Source organism: Theropithecus gelada, chromosome 9 (genome assembly GCF_003255815.1).
Source record: "Theropithecus gelada isolate Dixy chromosome 9, Tgel_1.0, whole genome shotgun sequence".
NCBI lineage: Eukaryota > Metazoa > Chordata > Mammalia > Primates > Cercopithecidae > Theropithecus > Theropithecus gelada.
The window spans coordinates 16,614,427-16,627,835 of record NC_037677.1 but is presented as its reverse complement, the minus strand read 5'-3'; positions in this window follow the sequence as shown (position 1 = coordinate 16,627,835).

Sequence of the window (13,409 nt, the reverse complement as noted above, 5' to 3'; positions counted from 1 at the left end):
CCTCCTGGAGCTGCACAGAAATAGAGGTCATTCGTCTTTGAGACAAGGCTGAGTACAAAAAAGAGTTGAAACAAGTGGCAGTGAATTTCAGGAGTCAGGTTTCTCTGGAAGGAGCCAGGTTTCATTCCTGCCTTGGCCATTATGTGTTTATTTGGGTGAACTTGGTTAGGTGGTTACCACCTTTGTGTTTTCTCTGTCAGAAAGGGATCATGGCACCCAAGCAGCACAATAAAATGAGCAAAAGCCACAAAAATGTTAGGCCACAAAATAGTGAAAAATGACTGCCACAGACATTCATAATTTTTTAAAATTTTATTTCAAAGTGAATACATTTATTCTTTCTCTGATAATGAAAGACCTGGTATGGGTCAATTTTTTTAATAATAAACTTCAGGGGATGGTATATATTCAAGTGGAAATGAATGGACAGCATGGCTGTGAGTCAGCTTTAGTCAAGTTGTATACATTCAGATTGAAATGGGCAACTGTCTAATTGTACTTAAGGAGAGAGGGGCACCAAGGCACCTTTACCTCTTCGTTGCGTCTTGGTAAGTGTTTGCTTGACCTTGGCTTAGGAAGGAGCCTGTCCTGCCGAGGGACAGTAAGGATCAGCTCAAAATGATTCTTCCAATGAAAAGCCACAGAGAAGAGATCAATGAAGAATATCAAAGATCTGTAGTCTTTCTTTGCCTTAAACAAGCCTATGGGTTAGGCTTAGGACAAGATAAGAAAAAAAAAAAGGAAGCTGATCCCACTACTGGGTATCTACCCGAGGAAAAGAAGTCATTAATGCCCATCAATGAATGAGTGGATATAGAAAAATGTGGTAGATAGATAGATATAGATATATAAATAGATATACCATTGAATACTACTCAGTCATAAAGAGGAATGAAATGATGGCCTTCACAACAACCTGGGTGGGACTGGAGACTATTCTTCTAAGTGAAGTAACCCTGAATGGAAAACCAAGCACAGTACGTTCTCACTCGTAAGTGGGAGCTAAGCTATGAGGACGCAAAGGCATAAGAATGATACAGTGGACTTTGAGGACTTGAGGGGGAGAGTGGGAGGGGGTGAGGGATAAAAGACTACACATTGGGTACAGTGTACACTGCTCAGGTGATGGGTGCACCAAAATGAGAAATCACCACTAAAGAACTTACTCATGTAACCAAACACCTGTTCTTCCCGAAACCAACGGAAATTAAAGAAGCAAACAAACAAACAAATAAATACATAAAAATACTGGCTAAAAAAGAGGTGAATTGCTGGGTACCAAAAAATGGGAGGAGCTTTTAGTTTGGGGCCTAGAAGGTCAGAAAAGGAGAGAGTAAGAATCCCTGGTATAGCTGGTTAGGGGAGACAGAGAGCATGAACCTAGAGTCATACTGTCAATTCTTCAATCCTGCGTCTGCCACATGCAGACTGGGCCATCTCCTTCATATTCCTTAACCTCCTTGTGCCTCCGTTTCATACTTTGCAAGTGGTGATAATGACGATTATCTCTAGCCAGTGGGCTTGTCGTAAAGATGAAATAATACATGCATGTGAAGCGCTTAAAATAGTACCAGGCACATGAAAAGGTCTTAAATAGCAATTCTATTATCAATACTAAATAAATATCAGCTATTTTAGGGCTAGATATAATATTATCAATACTAAATAAATATCCTGCCTGCTCTCAGACTCCAGCGGTTGGAGTGGGAAGGAGTGAAGGGTGGAAAAATGCAAGAAAGAAGAGAAAATGTTCTAAGCGCCTTAGCAGAGTAGCATGAAGTGTCCTGTGGTTCCAGGGCTTTCTTGAGAAGCCCATGAAGATGTCCCCCACGTTGGAAATAGCGGCATAAGGTGTAGGGGATGGATCATGCAGTTCTGCTTTCAGTTATTTGATAATGGTGTGGCTTTTAATAACTCCTCTGTCAACTCCCTACTGTCCTATTCCACAACACACGCATTTTTACTTATGGACTTTAAGTAAAACTCTGCTATAAAAAATGACCTGTGTGCATGGCTACTTGGGGGGATTAAATAAAAGGTGCTGTGTTCTCTATCTGGGCGGTGTTGCCTGTTTAGTTGTGATGGGGTAAGAAGAGATCAGGTACTGGACGTGAGGCTCCAGAGACATGGAGAATTCAGAGGAAGCAACATCACAAAGAGAGGCATCCTAGAGAAACTCAGGAGAGACTTGGGCGTGGAGGATGCTGAGAATTTCACTGTATGTGGGATGGGGGCTCTTGGAACTTCTAATGAGAGACTCAAGGAGGGGAGATTCTTTAAAAGTGGGGATTTGGTTGACACAGGTTCTAGCTTCTTCCTGGGAACTGTGTTCCTAGTTCTTAGCCCAGCTGTGAGGCTAGGTCCTCTCATTGGCGGCTGCCATACTTCACGGACATTCTTGCCTCTTAGTCAACTTGCTCCTTCAAATCCTGCCTACTCTCGGACCCCAGTCTCATGGCCCATCTGCTACCAGTACTACATTTGTCTGTCAGTTCCACCCAGAAATGCCTCCGTGCTTGTCCTGTTTCTCCACATCAACCTCCACTGGAGCTCAAGACCCACATTCCCCACATTCTCGCTGCCTGCCCAGCTCTCACAGCTCGGCAGGAGACAGACGCAAACAGTTACTTAAATCAGCATACCATTAATATCTTAATCAGTACAGCGTGGCACAAGAACAGGGCCGTTTTTTTTTTGAGCTGGAGTCTCCCTCTGTTGCACAGGCTGGAGGGCAGTGGTGCGATCTCAACTTACTGCAGCCTCCACCTCCTGGATTCAAGAGATTCTCCTGCTTCAGCCTCCCGAGTAGCTGCGATTACAGGCACCCACCACCACGCTCAGTTAATTTTTGAATTTTTAGTAGAGATGGGGTTTCACCATGTTGGCCAGGCTGGTCTCGAACTCCTGACCTCAAGTGATCCGTCTGTCTCGGCCTCCCAAAGTGCTGGGATTACAGGCGTGAGCCACTGTACCTGGCCTCAAGAACAGGGCCTTTTAAAGAGAGTAACAGGGGACCAAGTTTAAGTTGAGGGGTCAGTCAGTGAAGACCTCTAAGAGGAAAGGATATTTAAATTGCAACCCGAATAATTAACAGGGGAAAACTGGGTGAATGGGACACACGGGAGAGCTAACTAAGAAAGGAAAGCATAGGCAGTGCTTTTGATTCTTTTAAGGTATTGAAAGATCAGTGTATCTGGACCTCAGCAAGCACGGTATAAAATGGCCTGAGGTGAAATGAAACAGATACGGTGCCCTGTCATTATTTATTAATGTAGGTCTATTGTAGTATCTATAAGGCCTCAGATCGCACAGAACTTGTAGACCACAGGTTTCAGTTACCTATGGCTGTGTAACAAACCATCTCCAAACTTAGTGGATTAACACAGGAATGATGTATTATTTCTAGCAATTGAATAGGTTGACTGCACCCACAGGCTAGTTCTGCTCCATGTAGGGTAGCGGACATCACTCATGTGGCTTCGTTTATCTGAGATCTCCCTTGGGGCTATAAGGTTCAAGCTGGTCTCTTGTCTTCTAGGGTCCCTGGCTGCATGATCTCTCACTGTCCATTCATCTTGCTGGAGCTTCTTTTTTTTTTTTTTTTTGAGACAGAATCTCACTCTGTCGCCCAGGCATGAGGGCAGTGGTGCAATCTCGGCTCACTGCAACCTCCGCCACCTAGATTCAAGTGATTCTTCTGCCTCAGCCTCCTGAGTGGCTGGGATGACAGGGGTGCGCCATCACACTTGACACATTTTTGTAGTTTTAGTGGAGATGGGGTTTCACTATGTTGGCCAGGCTGATCTTGAACTCCTGAGCTCAAGTGATCCATCTGCCTTGACCTCCCAAAGTGCTGGGATTACAGGTGTGAACCACCACGCCTGGCCTTGCTGGAGCTTCTTTACAGCATGGTGACTGCCATCCTAAGGACAGTGCCCATGTGTAAAGTGCTTATTAAGCAGCCACTTGGTGTCCATTGGCCAAGCCCAGAGTCAAGGTGGGAAGAGAACACACAAGGGCACAGAGACCAGGAAGTATGGCTCACTGGGGACCACTAGACCAGGGTACAGTGACCAGGTTTCATTCTAAAAGCAATGGGAAATCTGAATATTTTAAAGCAGAGGGATGATGATACAATTCACATTTTGGAAAGTAAAAAGTGAAATGAGAGAATATTTTATTGCTATACCGCATTCAGTATGCCTAAAATTGCCCTTGTTTTCTTTCCCCCCAAATTAGCTTTTCTCTTTAAAAAAAATTTTTAAAGACAGGGTCTCACTACCTTGGCCAGGTTAACCTCGAACTCGTGGCCTCGAGTGATCCTCCCATCTCAGCCTTCTGAGTGGCTGGAATTACAGAAGAGAGCCACTGCACCCAGCTAGCTACTGCTTTTGTTGTTCTTTTTAGAATGGCTGATGCTGCCATACTTCTGGTCAATCAAACTGAGAAGCAAGCATCATCTTGAAGTCTTCTTGCCTCCATTGCCTTCTAATGTCTTCATGTTTCTCCTCCATGTGTGCTCCCTGGAGCTCAGAATAACAGCCTCAAGTGATTGTAACACAGCCTGACAAATTGGCTATTGTGCATTAGGAGGTGGACTTTACCTTGTGATTTTGTAACAAGAATACTTTGCACTTGCAGATTCCCCTGCATCTACTCTTTTGTTTCTCATGGTCACCAATCAGAGTTTCCAAACTTTTTCCTAATAGACATCCTTGTCTTTTTCCCCTAACTCTACACGTAGCCCTATCAAACTACTACCAATGTAATCTTTCTAATCAATCCAAGTAATTCCTCTGCCAACATCTCCACTGTATCTCCATTGGAACAGATGAAAGTACTTTTTAGGCATGAAGGAGGTGTTCAGGATAGGCTAATTCAATTCTGCCTTTATTTGAGGGAGATTTTAGGACCTGCAGAAGTTACATGACTCCTCCAATGTTGCACCTGTAGCAGAGTCAGAATTTGTACCCGGCTTTTTTATTATTTATTTATTTATTTATTTATTTATTTATTTTGACAGAGTGTTGCTCTGTTGCCCAGGCTTGAGTGCAGCAGCACCATCATAGCTCACTGCACTGTGAACTACTCATGAGTAGCTGGGACCATAGACACACACCATTACCCCTGGCTAATCTTCTTACATTTTTGCGAGACAAGGTCTCACTATGTTCCCCAGGCTGGTCTTGAACTCTTGGCCTCAAGAGATCCTTCTTCTTTGACATCCTAAATCATTGAGATTACAGGTGTGAGCCACTGTGCCTGACTGGAACCCAGCTCTTCTGACTTCAAGTCTAGATTTTTATTTATTTTTATTTTATTTTTTTGAGACTGAGTCTCACTCTGTCACCCAGGCTGGAGTGCAATGGTGCAGTCTCGGCTCACCATAACCTCCATCTCCTGGGTTCAAGAGATTCTCTTGCCTCAGCCTCCTGAGTAGCTTGGATTACAGGCCTATGCCACCACGATCGGCAAATTTTTGTATTTTTAGTAGAGACAGGGTTTCGCCATGTTGGTCAGGCTGGTCTCGAACTCCTGATTTCAGGTGATCCACCTGCCTTAGTCTCCCAAAGCACTGGGATTACAGGCATGACCTGCTGCACCCAGCCACGTCTATAATTTTTAAAGAAAAATTTATTGTGTACCTTTCTGAGTGTTTTAGACACATTGTCAATTTAGTTTTCACAATCAGTTTTTGGTTCCCATGGTAGTATCTTCATTTTTATAGATGCATTCACCAAAACTCAGCAAAATTAAGTAACTTGAACAAAATGACATGAAGAGTGAACAATTAAATTGGTTATTTACACAAAGGGCTGCTAAGTTTCAAAGCCCATGTTATCGCTTCTTCTTCCTGTCACTCATATTTCCCACACAAATCTACAAATTACTTGAGGGCCTAATCTAGATCTCACATCCCTTTTTATGTCACGTAACATCTTGTGCAGATAGGTATTTAATGAATATATATGGGGGAATGGAAGAAGAATAGAAGGAAGAAAAGAAAGAAGGAAAGAAGGAAGAAAGAAAGGAGAGAAAGGAGGAATTAGATAAATACCAAGGCCTCCAGAGGTCAAAGTCATTGTCCTTTCCGCTCTAACAAATGATATCTTGAATATTATTGATCAGAACAAACGCAAAGAATGGGCCCACAGTAAATTATCTTCATACATTTCTGGTTTCCATCCTCCTTTTGTATGAGGAAATATGAATATGAATATATTAAGAATAGTGAGGGTTGGCTTGCAAGTTAGCGTGAGTTATGAAGAGTTAATGCAAAGTTTAATAAAGACGTTTATCTACACTGCTCAAAAAGAAGTGAATGGACTTAGAAATAAGGTTTGTACAATGCAGATCATTCAAGATCCCCATGACTAACTAGATGTGAGAAGTGGCTGAATCGACTGAAGTGTCACTATACAAATATTAACATTTTGCATTGTTTTACTTCATCTAGAAATCATTTAATTCAGAAGGGAAATGGAATAGCTTGTCTTTCATGATCTAAAGCACTCTAGTTCATTTAAATAATAGATCATTGTGTTTGGAGCTTTTTTTTCACTTACCGTTTCCATCCAGCTTCCTGCCAAGATTGGGTTAGAGGGGCTTAATGGTAACGTGTGACATGTGCTTTGTGGAGTCTGCTCCCTGGAGCTCAGAGTAACAGCCTCAAGTGACTGTAACACAGCCTGAAAAATTGGCTGTTGTGTATTAGGAGTTGCACTTTACCTTGCGATTCCGTAACGAGAATACTTTGCACTTGCAGATGTCAATTTGTGGATCCGTATTTTTAAAATGTTCGCTGCATCTCCCTGTACCCCGGGGACCGAGGAATGGCTCTGGAGATAAGCAGACAAGTTTCACATTGACGCATCACTGCTCGGGCTGTGCCACTACCAAGGAGGGCTTCCGCTGACTTCAAAGGGAACTCAGAGCATGATGGGAAAATTGGACTTAATAAGAATATTTCTTTTTGAAAAACTCCTTTTCTAAGCTGCTTCACTGAAAAGTACTTTGCCTATCATATATTCCCTTAAGCCAAAATGTATGTAAATGCAGGAGCTTACAAGCAGGGGTTATAGACTAAAATGACTTTGTGGGGTACCATTGTCAGGTGATGGTACAAATAATGCCACTATCAAGATGACCTTGAAAGCCCAAAATGCTGCCAGGGATTTGACAATGATGCTGAGATCATGCAGTGAGGTTGACTGAGTAATACCCTCTTTTGACTTGCAAGAGAACCTAAAGGGTCAGCCAGCCAGAGGCTATCAGGTATATACCAAGAGAGAGTAAGTGTGACATTTCTGGACCCTCAATAGAGAAAGATAGGCTTGAGCCTGACTTACTGATGCAAATATTTCTTTTCTAGAGTGAGTTGCTTTGAGGGGAGTTTCTAAAACAGAGATGTTATTGAGGCTCTTAGCATTTGGGTGTTGTTTTTTGGTTTTTCTTTTTCCTTTTTTTGAGACAGGGTCTTGCTCTGTTACTCAGGCTGGAGTGCAGTGGTGAGATCATAGCTTACTGCAGCCTGGAATTCCTGGGTTCAAGCCATCCTCCTGCCTCAGCCTTCCATGTAGCTGGGACTACTGGTGTGTGCCACCACACCAGGCTAATTTTCATATTTTTTGTAGAGAATCAGTTTTCCCATGTTGCCCAGGCTAGCCTTGCAATCCTAGGCTCAAGTGACCCTCTCGCCTCAGCTTCCCAAAGTACTGGGATTACACGTGGGAACCTCTGCAACAGGCTCTGGCTAATTAAAAAACTTTTTGCAGAGATAGGCTCTCACCATGTTGCCCAGGCTGGTCTCAAACTCCTGTCCTCAAGTGCTCCTCACATTTGGGTTTGTTTATGAGCAGTTGTTGCTTTCTTGTGACAGACACGGATCCATAGTGTTGGTCAGCCAAAAATAACCATCTAGACCCCACTTCCTGGTGCCTTATACTCTCTAGAGTGTGCCATTTTCCAATCACTCACCCCTCATCAATTCCTTGACTCACTGAGCCTCTACTTTCGGCCAGGCCATTCCGACACTTGCCTCGCTGTGTAATCTGATTGTGGATTGACAACTTATTGGTTCAAAAAAATTCATCTTGCTAGTGGGACCTGTTTCAGGAGTGAGTAAACAGGCAATTTGTTTTTGGTTTTCATGTCTCCTTTCGTTTTGTGAAGCCTCCTTCTTTTCTTGATACTTTCTCTAGGTTTCCAGGTTTCCTTAACTCCAGAGCTGATTTCTCTTCCTGGCTGGGATAACATACCACAGCCTGCTCCTGGGCTCCTCCCTTTCCGGCGTGTCTTCCTGGCATGACATTTCCTCCTCTAACAGCCACACTCTCTTTCAGTGGTAATGAGTGGGAAAGGATAATGAGATAAACCTGTTCCTGCCAATGTTTTGCTCAGTGAATGCAGTTCCTTCTTTGTAATGCAAATACCTTAACAGGATAGCTGATACATGGAAATGAAACGTAGGAAAGTGATTTTAGTTATTTTTAAAATAAAGTTTATTTATTTAGAAAGTAATAAATATAACTTTGAATTTTGTGTTAAAATTCTCTTATTTTTCCACTCCCAGGGCATGAGGATTTTGAGGCGGATGGGAAGGCGTACATCAGTGGAGCTCACTCCTGTTCTTACGTGCTTCCATGGGGGCATACGGAAACCAGAGACCTTCCTTCCATTTTCATTCTGAGTGAATTTCAGTCCCGTTGTTCTTTGCCTCCCAAATCATTCTTCTCTCCTCACTCACTGTGAGATACTTAACATTAATTTTTCAATGGAGTTATGTTTTTACAAAGTTGACTTCAGCTGCTTGTCATCTAGCAAAAATGCTGGAGGCAAGGAATTACAAAGCTGGCTGCCTGCTTAAAATAAGGGGAAAAGGAAAATTATATAATAAAGCAGGCACACAATACTCTTCAATAAATTGCCTTGGCATCTCTGTTTTTTTTTTTTTTAATCAGTCTGATACCAGTTTCTTTCTTATGTTACTGTAAATTTTTAAAAGTACAGAAAAAGATAAAAATCAACATTCATCAATATTCCTACTATTAAAGCAGTAATTTAAAGGTATAATTTAAATTGATAAATGGATGAGTGCATGGATAGTTATTTATTTATTTATTTATTGAGATGGAGTCTCGCTCTGTCGCCCAGGCTGGAGTTCAATGGCACAACCTCGTCTCACTGCAACCTCCACCTCCTGGGTTCAAACCTTTCTCCTGCCTCAGTCTCCTGAGTAGCTGGGATTACAGGTGCCTGCCATCACACCCAGCTAATTTTTTGTATTTTTAGTAGAGATGGGGTTCCACTATGTTGGCCAGGTTGGTCTTGAACTCCTGACCTCGTGATCTGCCCACCTCGGCTTCCCAAAGTGCTGGGATTACAGGCCTGAGCCACCGCCCCTGGCTGGATACATTTATATAAATGGGATTATTATAGATACCTGTTTTTTAATTTATTTTTTATTTTTTGAGACAGGGTGTCACTCTGACGCCTATGCTGCAATGCAGTGATGCGATCATAGCTCCCTGCAACCTGGAACTCCTGGGCTTAGGTGATTCTCCCACCTCAGCCTCCTGGGTAGTCAGGACTACAGGCACATGCCACCATGCCTGGCTCATTTCTTTTTTGTGTGTTTTATAGAGTTGGGGGTTTTGCTATGTTGCCCAGGCTGGTCTCGAACTCCTGGGCTCAAGTGACCTGCCTGCCTCACCTCCCAAAGTGCAGGGATTACAGGTGAGCACCACCGCGCCCGGCCTATAGATGTGATTTTAATGAAAATCATCCAATTTAATTTTACTGAAAGTTCATAGCAAAACACTAAATTAAAATGAAAGAAATGTTGAACTGCAAAAATGATTCTTTACTCTTAGTATTATTACTTACTGAAAGACCACTTCATGCTCAACAAAGGAGTTAGGATACATTTTCAGATCTCAGAGTTATTGGAAAAACAAACAGTTGTTTCACTTTAAGATAATATAAGCTGAATTCTTGCTCTTAAAGAAGAGGGCATTGGAAAGAGAATGCCAGAAATCGCACCTCCTTTGGCCTCATTCTTCTCGCATCCTGACCGATACATGTTTATTTGAAATACACTAGTATTTTTACATTATTCAGATTTATAGCATTCACATTCTGTAGTGTAAATTTGATTCTTACATAGCTTAATAGTCATCCTTTTACCCCTTTCTGCATCCTCAGCCTTCCTTGTTTTTAATTTATATCTGGATCGTCTGAATTTGACAACAGCTCTTTCAATAGTATCTAAAGAATTCTGTACTCCTTGACATTTTTCAAAAAGAATGTCTGCCTATTACCTTTCTTGTTGAATAACATCCTAGATTAGCAGCGTTTTCTTGGTATCATACTTTCTTTTCTTTGGAATTTGGTAGATTTTGCTCCACTGTTTTGGATGGACTCTTGTATGTTACTCTAGGCAAGACTGAGGATGGACTGATTTTTTTCCCCCTTCTTTCTTAGTAATTTGTTTTTATTGCTTGGATGTCTGAAACATTCTTTGGTTCAATGTTCTTAGAGCTCAACAGCCTAACTGGCATACAGCTCAGTGCTGAATACACTATGTCATATTTTCCTGAAACACAATATTCTTTTCAATCAGCAGATTAAGTATCACCTTTATTTCATGACAATATTTTTGTATCACAGCTCTCAGTGTATTGTCTTTCCTCAGGTAGGTTCTTTAACTTATGGACACAAAGTATCTTTATGTTAGATTGCCTTTTTTTCTTCCCTTTGTAATAATATAATTGCTCTAATATATTTTTTGTCTTCAGTTATAATTATCTCAAAATCCCTCCTCTTATGTCAGTAAGTCTATTTTAAGCAGTATTTTGCCTGTTAATTATTAAATCTATAATAATGCTATTTTTTTTTTTTTTTGAGACAGAGTTTCGCTCTTGTTGCCCAGGCTGGAGTGCAATGGCATGATCTCAGTTCACTGCAACCTCCCTCTCCTGGGTTCAAGTGATTCTCTTGCCTCAGTCTCCCAAGTAGCTGGGATTATAGGTGCACAGCACCACGCCCAACTAATTATTATTTTTTTTTTGTATTTTTAGTAAAGATGGGGTTTCACCAAGTTGACCAGACTGGTCTCGAACTCCTGACCTCAGGTGATCCACCCACCTCGGCTTCCCAAAGTGCTGGGATTATAGGCATAAGCCACTGCGCCTGACCTAATAATGCTATTTTGTTCCTCATATTTGTTTTGTTTGTGAGCCCTATTTTTGTCATATCCTGTTATTTTATTATCTGATTCTAAGTTTTTGTTTATTATATTCATGTTCTATATGTAGCATCAAGCAATTATCAGTAAATTCCTGTTTCTTGATTTATGTTTTCTACTAGATTATGTTATTTGTTTTTTTAAAGATGTTTTTGTGTTTGCTGTTGTTTGCCTGGTGCCAAGATGCTTTTTTAACAATCTTGTTTACTCTTAAATAACTCTGCCTGGACTTTCTCTTTGCTCTGATTAGGAGTGGGTCATTCTTGACTCTCATCCCACCATATCTGACTTACTGTGTGAGAAAACAAGAAAGGAAGGAGACGAGATCATCGTGGTTGGTGCTCAGTCTTTGTTAGACTATCTGGGCTCAGTTTTCTCTTCTAAGGTTTTATTAAATGTCCTAAATTTGATATCTAATCAGGTCTTAGATGTGATACTGGTTTAGCTACAAAGGACAAAACAATGATTTAATGACAGAGAAGTTTATATTTCTCCTCTGTAACTGAACATAAAACAGCCCAGGCTGGCAGCACAGAAGCGGTACCAGGCAGTTCTGTGGTGTCAGGAATCTCAAATTCCTCTATTTGGGTGTCTGTTAAACTTCCTATACATTACAATGATGCTCAGCTCCTACTGACACATCCACAATTATTCAGTGCAGAAGGAAAAAGGGGGAGGAAAGGGCATGATCTCACTTTTTAGAGACAGGAACCGGGAGTTCAAGCATCATTTCTCCCACATGATTGGTTAAAACATAATCACATGGCCACATAGCACCTAGGGGATTGGGAAACGTAGTCTTTGTTCTAGGCAGCCATTTGTGCGGGTGAAAGTTTAGGATGTGTGTATATATGTGTGTGTGTGTGTGTGTGTATGTGTGTGTATGTGTGTGTGTGTGTATAGTTTGTTTGTTTGTAGAGACAAGGTCTCACTCTGTCGCCCAGACTGGCATGCAGTGGTGTGATCATAGCTCCTTGCAGCCTTGACTTCCTGGCCCAACCTTGAGCTCCCACCTTGGCTTCCCGAAGTGCTGGGATTTACAGGCATGAGCCACTGTGCCCGGCCACGGGATGCAATTATTAAAGGAAGAAATCAGAGAACCAGACGGCTCTGCATCACCAGGTTACCCTTCACCTAATGGTGGGGTGTAGCTCATTCTCAGGGTGAGGAAACCCCTGGGCTTCAGAGGGCTTCCCCAGTTCAGAGAGAGCTTTATGGTGCCTGCCTCCCCCGAGGTCCCACCAGTTTTTCCCAGTAGTCTTCCATCCCTCCTAAGTCAGGAAGGGCATCCTTTCAGTCAGAGTAACTCAAGATTTGGTGCTGTCAATGAGGACTCGGGATTTCTTTTCTTTCTTTCTTTCTTTCTCTCTCTCTCTCTCTCTCTCTCTCTCTCTCTCTCTCTCTCTCTCTCAGACGGAGTCTTGCTCTGTCGCCCAGGCTGGAGTGCAGTGGCCGGATCTCAGCTCACTGCAAGCTCCGCCTCCTGGGTTCACGCCATTCTCCTGCCTCAGCCTCCCGAGTAGCTGGGACTACAGGAGCCCGCCACCTCGCCCGGCTACTTTTTTGTGTTTTTTTAGTAGAGACGGGGTTTCACCGTGTTAGCCAGGATGGTCTCGATCTCCTGACCTCGTGATCCGCCCGTCTCGGCCTCCCAAAGTGCTGGGATTACAGGCTTGAGCCACCGCGCCCGGCCGGACTCGGGATTTCTTTGACGTAGCTCTTTGTCTCCCTCAGAGGGACAGAATCAGGTGAGAAGCCAGGCCGTGTGGCACTTCCCTGCCTGCTCAAGAGTTTTCTGTTTGTTGGATTTTAGGCTTGAAAGTGCATTGAAATTGATTGTAGCCATTACCTGTTTCAATTGCTTTAGGTGATAATTTTTGCTGGATTTTGCTATTTTAGTCTCATTTTCATAGTTAATAGAGGAAAATTTTGTGTTGCAGGGCTTTTTTCGCCCCAATTGCTGTTTTTCAATGTTTTTCTCTTTTATCATTTATAACCCGTCTTTAAGCATTCTCTATCTCCCTGTCTGCTTACTTTTCTTTATTGTTATTATTATTATTGAGATGGAGTCTTGCTCTGTCTCAGCTCACTGCAAACTCTACCTCCCAGGTTCAAGCAATTCTTCTGCTTCGGCCTTCTGGGTAGCTGGGAGCAGAAGTGCACA